Source organism: Amblyomma americanum, chromosome 1 (assembly GCF_052857255.1).
Source record: "Amblyomma americanum isolate KBUSLIRL-KWMA chromosome 1, ASM5285725v1, whole genome shotgun sequence".
Lineage (NCBI taxonomy): Eukaryota > Metazoa > Arthropoda > Arachnida > Ixodida > Ixodidae > Amblyomma > Amblyomma americanum.
In genome coordinates this window covers 488940604-488953303 of record NC_135497.1, presented here as the reverse complement: position 1 = coordinate 488953303, position 12700 = coordinate 488940604, and the positions used below count along the sequence as shown (strand labels likewise).

At 45.3% G+C, this 12700-nt stretch overlaps 1 pseudogene; it reads left to right on the top strand.

Annotated features, from left to right (window-relative positions):
* Positions 1–6311: 6311 nt before the first annotated feature.
* Positions 6312–12264, top strand: LOC144120285 (uncharacterized; annotated as a pseudogene).
* The last annotated feature ends 436 nt before the right edge of the window (positions 12265–12700 follow it).

Below are 12700 nucleotides of genomic sequence, written 5' to 3'. Positions count from 1 at the left end.
AACCAACGTATTCGGTAGCGGCATCTATGGGAGCTACTGAAACCCCCGCATAAAAAGAATCCTGTGCCGAGGTGCGGAATCGAACCACGGCCTTTGGCGATTGAGGCGGAGACTCTACCGCTCCGCCACGACGGCTCAAGCAGCAAGTATCAATAAAGGCGCATCTAGTGAATTCACTCATCCGATGCAGAAATCTCCGCGCTTTCGCAACGTATATCTTTGCCTAACAGAGCTAGGCCATCAGCAATTTTTCTGAACTGCCTTGTACCTTGTCTCCCGACCCTAATAAACGATTTCCGTTACTTAGTTTGAAGTTGACCGGCACAGCAGGGAATGTTTCGCCGCGCGAGCGTGCGAATACACAAGTGCTGCCTTGTACGATTACCGACCATCGTGCTATCATAGTTTTTCATCGACAGTGGCGATCATCTGGCAAGCCTTAACGGGCTCCTTCAAAGGTTAACTAGCACTTGAAGCGGCACTTGGAGTTCCTCTGCTGTTCGGCGCTTGTAAATCGAGGCGCGTCAAAAACAAAACCACGGGGCACGCAAAGCTTATAGACGCGAAGCGCTTTAAAAAATCGAGACTCTCCTGGCCGCCTGTGGCGCCGCCAAGCATCGGTCTTCTTTGCTTCCAACATTCAGGTTACCTTTTGTCTGCCTTCTTTGTGTGATAAAAGTGCACTATCAGTTTTAAAACAAAACTTACTTCAATATTGAACCGCGCAATCTTCCTTGGGAAGCCTCAGAGATTCGCGCCCATCTAGGAAGGAAAATTCCTCCAAGGTGGCGTCTCTTGTCCTACGACGTCACCACGCTTGTACTTGCGAGTTTGGCCTGTGGCGGCGATACCTGTATTTTGGTTCATGCTATTTTCTACCTTACAAGAGGTTTGTTATCAGTAAGAGCGGCGTTTTTGTGATCAGGAGCTGGTATTCTATCGATACAAGCCAACTTCAATTTCTCCTCAGTGTCCCTTTAAGACGGCTGACGTGACGGTTAACAAATGTGTTCTTCTGTTGCTGTATTACTTGCATCAACTCTTTCGCGTACATTCTTTTTTATCTCTACACTCTCAGAACAAACACACCGGCATGTCGCGAATTGATTTTAGTCTTTGCAGGATTAAAGCTCGCTGCTGTCTTTAGGTTTCTCGCCGTCTCCGAGTACCACGTACGGCAGACAGCAAGTTTAATGGCACGCATGTGTTTTCCTGTTGCAGTGTATATTAGCCGTATCGCATTTGGCGCATATTGATTACAGTCTTTCGTATTCTTTCTTGTGTTTACAGGACCATCTGGACGAGCACGTTCGAGGAGCATGTACAGTTTAGCATCAATAATAAAAGAATAATCGCATATCTCTTTAACGTCATCTTCGGAAAGCGGCCCCGTCTGCTTCAAGTAGACTGACCGATAGGCACATCCACCAGTCCGGTTTACGCGCAAAGTCATTGCAGAAAAAATGTGCAAACTTGTTGAAAACGCGTTTTTAATGATCTTTATTGCTCAGTTTGAGAAAAATTGTAGTACAACTGTTCATAATCTTTAGTTACATTATTATGCCGTGAGGCGGCGTGAGCAGTTTCTCGTCACACAACCTATGGTAAGATGGCGGCATGCGATGGATGGATGGATGGATGGATGGATGGATGGATGGACGGACGGACGGACGGACGGACGGACGGACGGACGGACGGACGGACGGACGGACGGACGGATGGATGGACGGATGGATGGATGGAGGGATGGATGGATGGATGGATGGATGGATGGATGGATGGATGGATGGATGGATGGATGGATGGATGGATGGATGGATGGATGGATGGATGGATGGATGGATGGATGGATGGATGGATGGATGGATGGATGGATATGGTTGAACCCTTTAAATTGGGCGGTGGCTCAAGCCACCTAGCCATGACTTATGAAATTTTACTCTTGTCGTTCTTTTTGCATGAGGATTCATAGCGCACAGAATACACAGGACACAACACAAGCGCTTGTGTTGTGTCCTGTGCATTCTGTGCGCTATGAATCCTCATGCTGATTACCCACTAGCCCGAACCCTGACCCTTCTAGGTCTTTCTTTTAGCCACCAATCATATAACCTTCGCTTGGTTACTTCTACATGCTTAAATTCTACTTTCCCTTCACTGTGCTTAAACCCCAATGCCTTGGGTAAGTCAGCCCCGCTGCTTTCCAATGTAGGGTGAAGCCCTTTACAGAAAAGTATCAAGTGTTCAGCCGTTTCCTCCTCCTCTCCGCACGCAATGCACAAAGTGTCTATCTCCTGGTACCTGACTCTATACGTCCTAGTCCGCAAAACTCCAGTCCTGGCCTCAAACAACAAAGAGCTTCCCCTACAATTATCATATATATTTTCTTTGGCAATTTCCTGCTTAAAGATCCTGTATGTTCCCAGTGCCGATTTCGTCAGCATCCCTGTTTTCCACAGAGCTCTCTCTGTTTCTCTAACCGTTTTCTTAACCGATAATTGCTGATTTGCCCCCATACTGCTGTCCAGATATTTGCTTGTCAATTTTCTAGTTCGCTTTCTCCATTTCGTGTCAACACTCTTTATATACAGGTATCTGAAAACTTTCCTAGCCCACTGCTTTTCCCCCATTTTTCTCAATTGCTCCTCAAATGCTATCTTACTGCTGGCCTCTCTGTTCTCGAACGACGCCCATCCCATATCACCCTGTACCCCCTGATTTGGTGTATTGCCATGTGCTCCCAAAGCCTCCCTACGCCACGTTGTTTAATTTCTAACCTTGCTTGAACATCTGGTCTCATGCACAGGACCACATTAGCGAAAGTCAGGCTAGGGACCATCACCCCTTTCCAGATCCCTCTTACCACTTCATACCTATTGTAATTCCACAGTGCCCTATTTTTCATGACAGCTGTATTCCTACTAGCTTTATTCATTACACATTTTCATGCTCTGTCAGATACTCCGCACCGTTATTTATCCACACCCCAGGATATTTGTACTCATCCACTACCTCTAGCGTGAACTCCTGTATTCTATGCTCGCCGCCCTCATAATTAACTATCATGACTGCAGATTTTTCCTTACTAAACTTGAAACCTAATCTATCTCCCTCTGTACCACATATGTCTATCAACTTCTGTAAATCTTCCTTGTCAGCCATTCGCACTATATCATCCGCGTATATTAGTCCCGGTAATGACTGTTTAATCCATTCTCTTTGCTTGAAAAAAGAAAGGCTGAAGCCTAGTCCACTCCTCTCTAGCTTGGTCTCCAACCCTTGCGGGTACAACATGAACAACAAAGGAGACAGAGGACATCCTTGCCTAAGCCCCCGCTGCATCTCTACAGGCCCCAATCCATTTTTTCCCCATTTTATAAGCACTCTGTTACCTTTATATATATCTTTTAAAAGATTAATTACTCCATATTCCACATCCAATGTGCCCAATATGTCCCACAAATACTCTTGAATAACGTTGTCATAGGCTCCTCAAATATCCAGAAATGCTAGCCATAGGGGCCTGTGTTCCTTTTAAGCAATCTCTATACACTGCGTCAATAAAAATAGATTGTCCTCGAACCTCCTTTGTTTCCGGAACCCATTTTGTAGTTCCCCTAGCACCCCCTCTTTCTCCACCCAAGCCTGTAATCTATCCTTTATAATCTTCATCACCACCCTGTAAACCACAGATGTCACTGTTAAGGGACGCTAGTTACTTACGTCAGCTTTGTCCCCCTTTCCCTTATATATCATGTTTATTCTACTTAACTGCCATTTATCAGGGACTTTCCCATCCACTATCATTTCATTCACTACCTGTATTAATGTTTGCTTGGATTTTGGTCCTAGCTTCTTTATTAACATAATCGGAATACCATTCGGTCCTGTTGATGTGCCGCTAGGAACCTTCTTCTCTGCCCTTTCCCACTCTCTTTGCTCAAGTGAAGCTATTGCAGCAACCGGTCTATCCTCCTTCGATAAATTATGTACAACATTCATTTCTTTAAATTTATCTGTCATCCTTGTTCCTATGTGTTTTATTGCTTCATCCACTTCTAGTCGAATACCCTGATCTGTAACAATAAACCTTTGCTCTACTTAGTCTTATTACTGATTGCATTTAGGTGTTTCCAAAATTTTTGAGCTGCTTTTCAATCCTTTTTATTTACTTCTGACATCCATTGGGCACCCTTTCTTCTAATTTTCTCATTAATCAAATAGGATGCTTCCCCTCTACACTTTATGAAGGTATCCCATTTTCTGTCTACTTCAACTTCTGGTTCCGCCCTCTTCATGGAATATCTGAGTTCCCTGGACACTTCCTGACGTTTCCCTATCGCCCTCTGACCTCCCCATCCCACCAATTCTTGGGTCTGCGTCTTTTCCCTTTTAGCTTTACTCGCACCTTAGCTAGCTCTAGCTCCAGTAATCGAGTTAATTTGGTGTAAGTCCATTCTGTTTCATTGTCCTCAAAAATTACTTTCTTAATTTGTTTGGCTGCTGCTTCCAATTGCTATTCTGAATAAAAATTCCCCTCTGATTGTTCATCTCGCTTCAGTCCTACATTGGTTTCTCTTCTGAAGCTCAACTTGATACGCTTGTGGTCACTACCTAGACTTCTGGAACCATGTTCATCTATGCTCATTACCCCTAATCTATTATACATCCTCTGTGACATTAGTGCATAATCTATCATCGAGTGCAGATTCCCTGCCTCCCATGTTATGAGCCCTTCACACTTCTCGGTACTGTTGCATACAACTAAATCATGCCTGTCACACATGTCCTCCAGCATGCTTCCTGTCGATTCTGTGTACCCATCCAGGTCTTCTATATGTGCGTTCATGTCGCCTAATATAATTATCTCGCCTGTCCTCCTAGCTCATCAATGCCGCTTGCAATACATTCTAACATTTTCCTGTTTACCTCTTTGGCATTAGCCCCTGTCCACAGCTATACAAAGCCAAGGAGTGTATGCTTCCCTGCCACTTTTCCTTTTAGCCATAAATGTTCCTTGCATTCCAGTTTAACCCTTTGAAAATTCATACGTTTATGAATGAATGCCCCAATTCCACCCCCTTTCTGCTTCCCACTGTTCTATTGCAATATTCCCATGCGTAGTCTGGGTTACAGAGTGGTTGCTGCATGTCTCTAAGATGCGTTTCCACTAAACCATATACAATTAATTCCTCCTGCCTTAACTGCTCTTCTATTTCCTCTCATTTCAGTCTGTTAATGCCACCTTGCATGTTAATTAAACATATATCTGAATTAACTTGGCCCTGGCGCTTGCGTCTATTTCTTCTCTTATGGTTCCATCGTCCTTTTGACCTTGGTTCTTCCTTCTCTACACTGGTTCCCTCAGAGCTCTGGGTCCCCCAAAAAAGCTGTTGCCTGGCGACCTATCCTACTATCCACCTTCTTGCCAGTGGCACCACCGTAGTGAATGCCATCCTGTGTAAAAGGGTGGAGCCTGACCTCCCTGTTATCTTCCATCACCCCGTATCTTAGTCGTCGACTCATTAACCTAATTACACGGTTAGCCTCAACGACCCTCCTTTCCGTTTCGCCAGCCTGCCTCTGGACCTCTGGGATTGTGCATATGGTCACATGCACACTCTCAGAGGCCTCTCTAAGCCTACGCATCCCCACTTCTAACTGCTCCTCGAGATTCTGGCTCCTCCCCTGCAGCACATCATTGAGACCAGCATGGATAACGACAAGGTGTTCGCCATCTGCAGCAGCGGCTACAAATCTTGCCCTACGAAGGCATCGCTCTTTCGGCCTCCAAAGGATGATTTGAGGAGAGAGCAGTGGGCGCGTAATATTAAACGAGCAGATAAAGAGCTGTCGGATAACTGCGGCATTTGTGAACGGCATTTTGAGGACAAGTTCATAGTGAGGTCTTGGCGGCACATCATAAACGGCGAAGTTGTGGAAGTACCACGGGATAGACCGAGTTTAACAGATGACGCCGTGCCCACTATCTTTCCATACGCCCCGAAGTATTTCACGAAAAAAGCACCGGTCAGGAGGAAGAACAGAAATCTCTGTGAGCAAGGCGCACCCCCTGCGAAAAGAATAAAAACTGCAAGCGGTGCTGAAGCACACGACGCGGCAGCGTGCGATTCGGGAACGGATCCAGTTCCAGATGGGGCAGCTTCGCAGATGGCAGCAAGTCAAACTGGAGTTTACGTCCTTTGTGACAGCCTCCGCCTGCCGGGCCCGGGCTGGAACAGGCTGTGCTTTAAAGCACAGCCAGGCATCGTTTTTTTTTTTTTGGCCTTTGTGAACTAGAGGGCCCGGTAATGAATTGCGCATTGCTGCCGAAGTTGGTCCAGTTCACTGAAAACATCAGTCATTCAGGCCGTGTGTTGTGCACAGTTTTTCTCAGAGGAAAACTACATTTGAAGCGAACCATCGAATCACCACTCGAGGCTCAAGACGTACTTGATGAAACATACGCACTTGTAATGTGCATAGGATGTGGGCTGCAGCCCACAAATAGCAGCACATATGTGCACTTTGCTGGTTCTTACTACTCTGTGAAATATGCTCTGACAGCTTCAGGTAGTCGTTCATGCATTTATTGCAAATGCTTGCGCAAGCTCGTGCAGAATCAGCTTTCGCGAAAGAAAAAAACAAGCTATGAAGGTGAGTTGCCTGCAAAAGCATGCGAAAGTCCGCCGCCGTCTACGCGTTGCTCAGAAGAAGTTGCACAACGTTGGGCGGGAGCTAGAAAAAATTAAATCCGCCAATGAAGAAATTGGAGATGAAGTTGTGAATGCTCGCATTAGACTGCCTTCAAAACAGCAGATTGTCGTAAGGGCGTGTTTCCAGGCGGCTACACGAAAAAGTACATCTGGCATGAGCTATGAAAAAACGTGTATCTTAGAGTGTGTGCTTCTCCGCATGAAGAGTCCAAAATTGTATGAACACTTGCGGAAACATAACATACTCATCCTGCCCAGCCGGAGCTGTCTACAGCGCTACCTTGGAAAATTCAAGAGTGGTTTCGGCTTTAATGAAAACGTGTTCACAGCGCTTTCAGTGAAAACGAAACAGATGGACGTATGCAGTCGACACGGCGGCATCATCTTCGATGAGATGAAGTTGTCTGAAAACTTCAGAGTAAACACAGCTGGTAAGTAATATTGTAGTGACAAATGGCATTTCTGTGTTTTAGGAACACTCTGTTTTATTTCTTGGCCTTCAGGGCTGGTTTTTCGGTCTGTGACATCCTCACTTTGATTTTGGAGTGATCATTAGTATCATGTTCATTTCAGGTGCTGTCGAAGGATTTGTTGACCTAGGAAAGTTTACGCCCCAGGAAGAGACCACTGCAGCAGACCATGGAATGGTCATGCTTTTTCAGCCATTCCAAGGTCTGTGACATTTCTAACATTGATGTCTTTGTTATCTGTATAATGGCTTTGCTCATGTTTCATTATCAGAAACAGAATGAATTTCTGGTAGTGGTTCCTTTTACAATACAATTTGCTTGAGAGTCTGTTCTTGGGTTTCAAAAAAAGCAGACTTCATGGAAAAGTAATGGAAACACCAGATTTGCCTTTTCATGCTGCAGGTGACTGGACCCAAGTGCCTGGAGTCTTCTCATCTAAGGGCAATATCAAGGCAGAAATGCTTGAAAAGATATTGCTTGAAGCCATACTGCTGTCTGAGAAAGCTGACCTTTTTGTGGACTTTGTGACTTGCGATGGCGCCTCGTGGAACCGGAGACTGTGGAAGTCATTTGGGATTCATGGTAAAATAACTTTCTTTTTTTATTGCTGCATTGCCACACAATAACAAGCCTCAACAACAATTTTGATGTACTTGCAAACCTGAAGTGCTACCATCATGTCGACCGTAATACGTAATGTTTTCATATCAAAGAGCATGTTATTGTAATTAACAATGTGCTTATTTAATATATCGAGGAATCTGCTAAATAGGCAAAGTGACATACACAGGTGTGCTTATTGCTAATCAGTTTTATTGCTTTTCAGCGCAAGCAGGCCAAGTCACATGTAAAACTACGCACCCCGTGGACTCAACAAGGTCACTTCACTTTTGCTCAGACTTTCCACACTTAGTTAAGTGTCTTCGGAATTCTTTTGTGAGCAAAGGTTTCTCGACACCTGATGGCCGGGCATGCATCCAACACATAGAAGCAGCTTGGGACAAAGAAGTTCCATCACACTGAAGGCAATGCCAAGTTTAACTAAAGCTCATGTAAGGCCTAATTCATTCGAGAAAATGAAAGTTAAACTGGCGTTTAAACTATTCAGCGATGAGGTACTGAAGGGCATGTTTTTGTACAGAACTGATAGGAAGGATATCTCTGATTACGTTGCACCAACGGAAAAACTGGTTCAGCGTCTAAGCAGGATAATATCTCTAATGACCTCAAGGTGTCCCCGAGATGGACTAAGGGGATCTTCACAAGCTGTCACAGATCCCAATGCATTCCTCCAGTTCTTAGATGACTGGGAGGAAGAATCAAAAAAGGCTGGGGGCGGTTTTGTAAGCAGCAGTACTGCTGAAAGCCTTCGTGTCCCAATACACAGCACTCTGTGCTAAAGTATGTGACATCTTTAGGATTTAAGTACCTGCTGACTTCCAGATTGAGCCAAGACAAGTTAGAAAACCTGTTTGGGATTATTAGGCAATATTCGGGTAGTAATGATCACCCATCCCCAAGCCAGTTCCTAATAACTGTGAACTGTTTAAGTTTCTATAATTTAGCACGAGCCCCAAAGTCAGGCAATTGCAGTGAAGAAATGATAAATTCACTTCTGACCCCTCCATCTAAAGCAGATGAGGCCGTGTTTAGCATTCAAGACATTATCGAAGATATGCTTGAGTTTGGGGATGCAGATAATGCAGGGGAAGTAATTCGTTCTGCATTGCGTACTGATCACAGCAGCTATGTGGTGGAATTCAGTGATAGCCGCCTTGTTTATTACATGGCAGGCTATGTCGCAAGGAAGTTTGGAGTGAAGAATGCCTGCAAGGAATGTGCATTATGCCTCATGAGTAGCAAAACAGGAGCTGTGCACAACACAAACAGCCCATTTACTGCACACTTTGATAAAGGAGGTCTCCTCTACCCATGTGAGAAGCTCGGCAAACTTGTGTCTGTTTAGGAGGATGCCTTTACGATGTTTTTCTCAAAGGAGAAGCTCCATGCATTCAGTGTGCATGATTTTGTAACCTTTTTGCGCAGCCTAAGATTCGACACTGTTGGCTGCGAGCAGCACGGCAAAGAACTCACTGCCAAAATCATAAAGTTCTTTGTGGTGACACGGCTGCATTTTTTTACCAAGGCTCTTAATAAGGAAAGGGCTGCACAGAGGGAGCGGCAAAAGCTTTTAAAGCTTCGAAGATGCCACTGAATGCCCTTTTACTCTTTTCTTTTTTACAATCCTTGAAGTCTGTGGGCAATAAACTGACTTCCTGATACATGCTTATGAATTTATGTTGGTGTGTACTTATTCTGCTAGCTGGTATGTGCTCAGCAAACTATTTTCCTGAATCCGATGGTTTCTCTGAAGTTTCCTGCTTATAAATAATAGTAGTGTTCTTGGCTGTGAAATGCTTCGCTTTAAGACAAGCTGAAAAAAAAAAGTTGAAAATCTCTTACGCGAGGTAAGCTAGCCCGATAATAGTTTGTCAGTGTCGCTTCTAAGGCTTTATAAGCGTAGCATAACAACACTCGCGTTAATCACGTGGGGATAATAAGTTTGTGCATGTTCAAATTTCAAGTTTCTTGATCGTGTTGTACTAGCTGCCTGAGCACTGTTTCAATAATGCAATAATGTTAGCACCCGCTCATGCGCAGCCTTCCTTGCTACTATGCATGAATAGTGAGTTCGATGGAAATTAGCAGCGCCTCTGGATCAACATATCTAGGCGTAAAACAGCAACATTAGTGGATGGCTGCTCTGAATAAACAGCTGTGATAACCCCCGTGCCCCAAAACACGCTACGCTAGCTACGCAAGTGAGAGCTACGTAGTCGGCTACACACGTCCCTTATCAGCCTAATACATTTCTCACGTCATGAGGTGAAGCTGTTAGACAATTTAATCTGTCGAGTATGCGAAGACAATGCAAAAACAATGCCCAGCAATTGTGTACTTTTAGCAGAAACGCGGTTGCGCGAGCCCGCTCCCCGTGCTTGCGCTGCATCGGCGTTAACTCCCCTCTAGGGCAGAGTTGCGCGACTGTTTTCCTTTCACCGCCCTTGACGCCATTCGCCGAGCGGCCGTCACTTGATTCCGCTGACGACGTTTGTTCCATTTTGAAGCGGAGGAGCCGACTTTCCAGGCACAACGCCGGTTCCTCGCCAGCCCCAGTACCCTCTCGGCTGCCGTCGTGTTCGGACACGTCCAGTGCGGTCGGCCGCGGTGTGTTTCCGCCTTTTCCGTGCGCTAAAGTTGTATATATTTTGATAGTGCGCAGTGACGGCAGCCTCCAACTATGACGGGGTGCAGTGCGCCAAACTGCAAGAACCGTACCGAAAGCGGCAAAGCTTTTTACGCAGTGCCGTCCGGACGGTCAGTCGTACGTCAGCGACTGCGCTGGCTTTTGCGTATGGGACGCGTGAAAGTAGCCCCGAAAGGAACTCGAATATGCGAGGTAAGTTCTCTTAACTTCCTCTGAATGCAATATTTGCGTTGTTTTTCTACAAAATGACTGTGTTGTTGAACCTTCGAGTGACCGGCCAATATGTATGTCAATTTCCTTGCGCGCTTGCCTGTTTGTTTATTTCAACCTCTTGCTTGCATTCCGCGCAGTGAACTGCTGATTTCTGGCGAAATCCGAGTGTAGCAGTAAGTTTTACCTGCAGCTAGTGTTCCCTTTTAGCATAACATGTTAGCAGTATATAGACAAGGTGGAAGCTTGGGCAGAGGGCTAGAAGAGAGACGAGTACATCCCCGAGTACAGTCTGTACTCGTCTCTCGTCTCGCCCTCGTCTTTTGCGCTGTGGCGATAACAGCAATGTTTATTATTTTGTTTCCTGGTTTTATTGTGACTTCCGTCTAATTGTTCAGTGAATCATGTTACTTCCCTGCCAGTAATTTTATTGGCCGTTTCCCCTCATATTTCCCGAGTAACCTACACCGCTGTATTTGCTCTGACATTGTCAACTTAAATATGAATATTCAGCGCAGAGGTTCGCGTCATACTATTGTGCATCTGAAATTAAACGATGAGGTTCAACTTGCAGAAGAATTATTGGTTGTCCAGGTTTTTCTCGGGTCGGTTGTAGTTTTAACAAGTATAGATCGCATCCTGGGGCCGCTTTTATAGTGTCACGTTTCATTTTTTACAGTTCAGTTGCCTGTGATTGGTACCATTCGTTCGGCACGAGTTTTGTCACCGGGAAGCCGCGATTAAATTCCTGGCAGCAAATTAACAAGCTAGTGAATGTCTAACGCGATGAAAAAAATCGCGCGCAGTGTGCCAGTGTATTATTGCTATTTGACGTCTCCCAGCGCGGCGGACATACAGAAAACTGTCATATGAGTGTGCACACTGAATCGATTGTTGCACATGGAACTTTTAAAGCTTACTAAACCAGTAAACAGTGTTTGTGCATGCTGCTTTTGTTTTTACTTGTCTTGTATATATAATTCCATGCAGGATCATTTCACGGCAGACCAGTTTGAACGGTACTGCATAAAAGGAAGGAAGCAACTCAAGCCAGATGCTGTTCCTACCATCTTTTCCTGTGAGCTTACAATTATAAACTCTCAAGCTTGCATTGCTCTGGGCTCTTCATTCATTGAAAGATCAACAATGTACTCTTCTTCATGCAGGTATGCCTTCGCAGCCACTAGAAAATAGCACGGCCATAAAGTCACCCCCATCAACGCCAGGTGAATGCATTCAGCTTGGTCATTTAATTGTTTTTCTTGTGCATGATAGTTACCAGGCACTGATTTTTCTTGTGTATTTGTTAGATCTGAAAGGTCGAACCTGTGTGCTCTACTCGTGTCTGTCCAGAACATGCCTTCAGCATCAACATGTGAGATGAAAATTGAACGGTGTAATTTCCCTTCTATAATCCTAATACTGCTGGCTTGGAAATGATAGAGCGGCCAGCAACACCTTGCACACCTTCTGAAGCAAAGCCTCCTTCAGCACAGAAAAATAAAAAGCAGTCAGCATCACCTAGCGCACCTTCTGTCGTGCAGCCACCGTCAGCATTGGAAACAACAGAGCAACCCGCGACTCCTTGCACACTTCCTGAAGTGCAACCTCCTTCAGAATATGAAATGACAGAACGACCAGCAACACCTTGCACCCCCAGGGGAGTGCAGCCTCCTTCAGCATTGGAAGGTGAGCCAATCACGAGCTTCTGTCTAGACTGCATAAAATTCTGCTCACTATAATGCATTTCCCTGTCTTTAGTTGCGAGCAGTATAGTGCCTGCTCCAGCTGTTTTGCATTTTTATCTCTGCAGGACCCTCGCAAACCGAACGGGTGCTTGATCTGGAGCGACGACACAACCTGGAGCAAAAACGTCGGCGCAAAGCTGAGAAGGAGAGGGATAAGCTCCGTGAGGCTGTGGGCCGCATCCTTTCTGAGGACCAAATTAAGGCGTTAGAAAAGGGCTCAATGAGAGGAGGTTCGTGGTCGCAGGAAACTCTTCAAAAAGCACTTCACCTGAAGGTTGCTTGTGGTAA